The sequence below is a fragment of the Cebus imitator genome, unplaced genomic scaffold (genome assembly GCF_001604975.1).
Source record: "Cebus imitator isolate Cc_AM_T3 unplaced genomic scaffold, Cebus_imitator-1.0 Scaffold5, whole genome shotgun sequence".
Classification (NCBI taxonomy): domain Eukaryota; kingdom Metazoa; phylum Chordata; class Mammalia; order Primates; family Cebidae; genus Cebus; species Cebus imitator.
The window spans coordinates 9757180-9763179 of NW_016107320.1; the positions used below are offsets into that span (position 1 = coordinate 9757180).

General features: G+C 37.4%; 1 long non-coding RNA gene across 1 annotated transcript in view; it reads left to right on the forward strand.

Annotated features, from left to right (window-relative positions):
- The window catches only part of LOC108309210, a 40081-nt gene extending 36309 nt beyond the window's left edge, over positions 1-3772 (forward strand). Inside the window, exon 3 of the long non-coding RNA XR_001827226.1 lies at positions 3650-3772. This is a non-coding gene — a long non-coding RNA (uncharacterized LOC108309210). The remainder of the gene's footprint in view (positions 1-3649) is intronic.
- Positions 3773-6000: the final 2228 nt, after the last annotated feature.

Below are 6000 nucleotides of genomic sequence, written 5' to 3' on the forward strand. Positions count from 1 at the left end.
GTACCATCTCCCTTTAAGTAGAATGGCTATTATCAAAAACATAAAAGAAAATAGATGTTGTCAAGGATGTGGAGAAAAGGGGTTACTTGCACACTTGGGGGGAACTGTAAGTAGTACAACTGTATGGAAAATAGTATGGAGGTTGCTCAGAAAATTAAAAAGAAAATTAAAAACCTACCTATGATCCAGCAATTCCATTACTGCATATATTTTCAAAGAGTATAAAATTAGAAGTTGAGAGATTATCTGCACTCCCACGTTTATTGCAGCATAATTTACAATAGCCAAGATATGGAATCAACCTAAGTGTCCAACAACAGATGAATAGATAACTAAAATATGGTATCTATATATGTACACACACATATAATGGAATACTATTCAGCCATAAAAATGGATGAAGTCTTGTCATTTGTGACTACGTGGACGAACTTGGAGGACATTATATTAAGCTAAGTAAGCTAGCCACAGAAAGATAAATAGTTCTTGATCTCACTCATATGTAGAATTAAACAAAACGAAACTTGATTTCGTAGAAGCAGAGAGTTCAAGAGTGGTTACCAGAGACTGGCAAGGGGAGAAACTAAGGAGAGGATGGAAGGAGGTTGGTCAGTGGGTACAAAGTTACAAGTAGATAGAACAAATAAATTCTGGTGTTGTGTTGCACAGTGGGGTGACTACGGTTAACAGTAAACTAGTGTGTATTACCAAATAGCTAAGAGAGGTTTTTGACTGTTCTCACCACAAAGAAATGATAAATGTATGAGGTGATAGATACACTAATGACCCCGAAAGATCATTGTAAAACATAGATATGCAATGAAACATCAAATTTTACCCCCTCGATATGTACACTTACAATGTCTCAGTTAAATAAAATTAACAACTAAGTTAAAAAAGTCTAAAGCTAAACAGAATATATGCTAAATGATCTTCTGGAACAGGCTTGGTATCTTAGGTGTAGGCTCAAAATAAAGCAACTGTAGGGCAGAGACACGTACCCAAAAATATTGGAGGATGCCGTCAGGACTGATGCCTGACTGGAAATACGATTAAGCCAAAGGAGAATTTTCGCTGAAACTTTGATCCCATAAGATTCCCTGGTGGCAAGGTGGCCTTTCAGAAGTGTCCTGTCCTAAGGAATGGAGGCTGGGCCTTTAGACCCTGTACCATTCCCCACAAGTGGCCTGTCATTGGTTGAGCTTTGCCCCCAGTGAAGATCATGATTTAGGCAAGAATGTTCTCCTTCATGGAGGGCATTAACAGTGACTCATCTGTCATCTGCACAGCTACTCCCATCTGTGGGCAGAATATTTGTCTCAGTTCTGAAGGAGAAATCTGGGCTGTAGAGCATAGTATCAACTACACTTGATTCAAAATATTCTTTTGCTTTATGGCCATAAAAATGTTCTTACCTATCTGATTATAGTCCCAGTTTTTTGACTTATAAGATACATGTATCACCATAAGGGCATTGAATGTATATTGCTGATCCTGTATGTAGGTTTACCTCCAAAGGAAGCATTGTGTAGAACAACTTAAAGAAAAAAAAAAGACTTATTTTTAGAGATAGTTCTCTTAAATTATCAAAGACTATAAGGGATGATCTTTTCAGAAAGATTTACTGGAAGGTTGAGAGGCCCAAATTTTAGTGTTCTGGCTGTTTATTCTACTAATCAAATGCCAAAAGTGGACAGAAAAACAAAGTAAGGATTTCATTTTAAGTATTAGGAAACTAAAGCCTAGAAATATAGATACAAGTGCTTAATATTTTTATTCATGTGTCTATTCAATGTGTTATTCATTGAATTTCAACTATGTGCCAGATACTGCTCAATACCAGGATATAAAAAAATAAGGTATGAGTCTTGCAGTTGAGGGTCTGTAGTCTCAAAGAAAAGCCAAGTGAACTATAAAATAATGTGGTAACTGCTCTGTATTAGGTTGAATTGTGGTCCCCCAAAGATATGACCATGTATATCAGCAAAATGTGACTTTATTTGGAGTCAGAATGTTTGCAAATGTACTTAAGTTCAGGATCTCCATATGAGATCATCTTGATTTTGGCAGTCCCTTAATCCGATGATTAATGTCCTTTAAAAAGACAGAAGACGGGACACATAAAGACACAGGGAAGAAGGCCAGATGAAGACAGAGGCAGAGGCTGGGGCTATGCTTCCCAATCTAAGGAGTGCCAGGACCCCTGGAAGCCAAAAGGAATAATGAAGTATTCTTCCTTAGAGCCTTAAGAGGGAGTGTGCTCCTACCAACACTGATTTTTGAATTCAGGCCTAAAGGGTGTGAGAGCAGAAATGTCCTCTGTCTCCAGTCACCAAGCGGTGGTTTGTAGTTGTAGCAGCCCAAAGAATTCCCTACATGCTGTAACAGAGAGAAGCAAAATACATGGTGAAATAGAGTAGAACCAAGCTCTGTCTGGGGGACAATGTGGTTTTCCAATGGACAGGATTTAAAAGCTCCGGGCAGGACCCAGAACTTTTAAAAAAGTATTTTCCAGGGAAGTTAGTTTAGGGTCAATCTACCATTTCATTCCTGTTGGCAGAGCTTAAGTTGGTAGTGCTGGCGATGTTTGGGTAATGAGAAGCTCACTATGCAGTTGACATTTGAACAAAAAGGATTTGAACTAACTACAAGTGTTCACTCACACAGATTTTCTTCTACCTCTGCCACTTCTGAAAGAGCAAGACCATCTCCTCCTCTGCCTCCTCTTCCTCAGCCTACTCAGCCTTCATCAAGAGGATGAAGACCTTTATGATGATCCAATTCCAGTTAATAAATAGTAAATATATTCTCTCTACTTTCTAATTTATTTATTTATTTTGAGACAGAGTCTTTCTCTGTCACCCAGGCTAGAATGCAGTAGTGCAATCTTGGCTCACTGCAACCTCCGCTTCCTCAGCCTCAGCCTCCTGAGTAGCTGGAATTACAGGCACACACCACCATGGCACAGCTAATTTTTGTATTTTTACTAGAGACAGGTTTCACCATGCTGGCCAGGCTGTTCTCGAACTTTGATCCATGCACTTTGGCCTCCAAAAGAGTTGGGATTACAGGCATGAGCCACCATGTCCAACCTACTTTCTGAATTTCTTAACATTTTTCTTTTCTCTAGCTTACTTTACCGTAAGAATATAGTATATAATATATAGAACACATAAAACATCTGACAATTGACTCCATGTAATCAATAAGGTTTCCAGTCAACAGTAGACTATTGGCAGTTAAGCGTTTGGGGAGTCAAAAGTTGTATGCAGATTTTTGCCTGCACAGGATTGGGAGTTCAGCAACCCTGACTCCCATGTTCTTCAATAATCAACTGTGGCTACCTTGAACTATGTAGAGTTTATTTTAAGGATAGACATGGAAATAAGTAAACAAGGATTTCAGCCGTATGCATAGATTTGAAGGGAAACCAAGCAAAACAAAGCATCCAGGCTGAGAAGGAGCAGAAACAGCAGCAAAACCAAGGTCTCTGAGCTTGAACAAGTCAGTCATTTGAATCCTAAGTAGCCCTAGAAATCTCTGCAGCAAAGCTTCTCAATTTCTATTCTAACTCCTTAGTATTAATTCAGATCTACCTCTATATCTGTCCACTTATTTTTCTGTTAACAATTTAATGATTTCCCTCCAGATTTCCTAACACAAACTCCAGGAAAATAATCATATTGACTCACCTAGTAATCTACCAAGTCATGTCAGAGGATACTGATCATCCTATTCTACTTTTCAAAGGCTGTCAAAGGTGACAAACAGGTGGTAAGGTTCTAGAAAAGGCTGCAGTTGTGAAGGGCCTTAAATGTCTATCTGAACAATTTTAATTTTATTCTTTGAATTGAGGTAATTAAAAGATGCTTTTGTATGGGGAAATGTCATGATTAGCTTTGCTTTTTTGGACGGCACCTATTAAATTAGAGACTGAAATGCAATGGGACTCATGGTAAAGTTGTTAGCAAGAAGCTTTTCTAGTGTTCAAACCAGATAAGGGCTGAAATACAACTAGAACCCAGTGTTTTCTTGCCATCTACGCCTTAGCAGTTTCATGCAGAAAGCTGTCTAAAATATGAAGCACACAGATCTTTTGAGATTTCCTGCTTTAATCTTTGCTTTCTTATGCAGCTTCAATGATCACCAATTTATCAGTGGAAAAGGGGATGTGATGACTTAGGGTTTGTGGGAGGCGATGTACCATGCTTCCACACTGGAAGCAAGCAAAACCCCAAAACCTTGGCATTTCTATCCATGATTTTAACAGCTTGAGTTATAGAAATGCTTTTTGCTGTAGAAAAAGGAGACAGGCATCAACCAAAACACCTTCCAAAAATGACTGTGTAATAAAGATTAAGTATAGAGTGAATCCACTTTACTTTAGGTAAAAGACAAGCCCAGATTTTTATTATTGCTGTCTTTTTAAATGTTTTCCTTTTCTCTCTCTTTCAATTAAGATACAACTTTGAGTTCTAAGCGTTCCAATCACATCATTATCAAGACGCTTCGCAGAGGGGAGGAGGGAGGGTTCGCAAGATTTATACATATACAGTGCATGCAAATACAATAGGGAGAGTAGGAAACAAAGACTCCTGTCAACCAGGCATTTTCTGTCTTACATTTCAAACTGTCATTTTAAACAAGCAAATACAAACATTCCCCAGCAATGAGAAAGAGCAAAGCAGGCTGTTGTGTTTTTTTTGGGAGGGGAGTCTTTTTTTTTGGGGTCCCACTTTTCATCTTTCAGTGAGTTTCCTAATAGCATTTTTGACAAGTAACATGCTTTTTCCATTTGCGATAAAAATCACTAAAGAATAGGCAGCTCTCCCTTCCTTTATCAGCTTCCTTTGTTGCTGCTGCCCAAGGAGAATTATTTTTCTATTCCAAAGAAGGCCTCAACCAAAAGGGAGGTGTTTTATAATGAGTAATTACACCAAATCATTTCATTAACCCTTTATTGTCCTCAAATCTGATTTAACCTGCTGCAAAAAAAAAGAACATAATTGAAATTATAGGAAATCCATAACAATAAAGGACAGAGCTGGAAGAGATATGCTTGCATGGTGTGTGATGGAAAAATGCACCTTCAGGGGCACTGCCTGACCTTTTCAAGAAACCAGCATTCACAATTGTGTCCTAGAAGCGCATTGAGTTTTCAAAGATACCAAAGGAAAAAGAGATGAGAACAACATATTACAGTTAAATGTACTTATCCTCCATTTACACTGACTATTTTGTGCAGTTGGGAAGAGGATGGGCTCTGTAATCAGATGAAAAGTCTGGATCTAAATTTCCCATCAGACAAGTTACCTAGCCCATCACCTATCTTCCTGAGATAATGGAGATTATGTTGGTTCCTAACTCAGGGAAGATTGTGAAGATGAAATTCAACACTGTATATAAAGGTCTGCCATATAGTAGATCCCTGAAAAATGTTAGCAGTTTAAGATAAGGTAGACAACAGCATCTTTATGCTCTACATTAAATGACTACCCTTGCACTAAAAGAATATATCATCTAATGTAGACCATAAAGATTCCAGAGATATTACCGTTTTCTTTGATAAATTTGGTAAATTGGTTTTAATTCCAGGTCTGTTTGGAAGTCACCAATCACTCTTCAATTTGTTGTAATATCACACAATTATTCTTGGCCTCTGTTTTCTATCTAAAGCAGGAATATTTTATTACTATTGTCTGTATCACAAGGAAAAGAGTTGACAGTGATCTCATCTAATTTTAGAATTAAATAACCAAAGAAAGATTTAGCAGTGTAGTATATTAAAAGTACTTGTTCATAGTACTCAAATAAACTCAGATTTAGCATCTCATTTGTTTAGTAATCTTAATCAGTGCATTCTCTTTGGGTCACAGTTTCTTCATTTATGGAGTAGGGGTAGTAATAACTACAGAATAGTGTTAATGAGAGAATAAAGTATAGAATTTTATAGAATTTTATTTTGAAATAATATTAGACTTAGTGAGTTGTAAAAGTAAC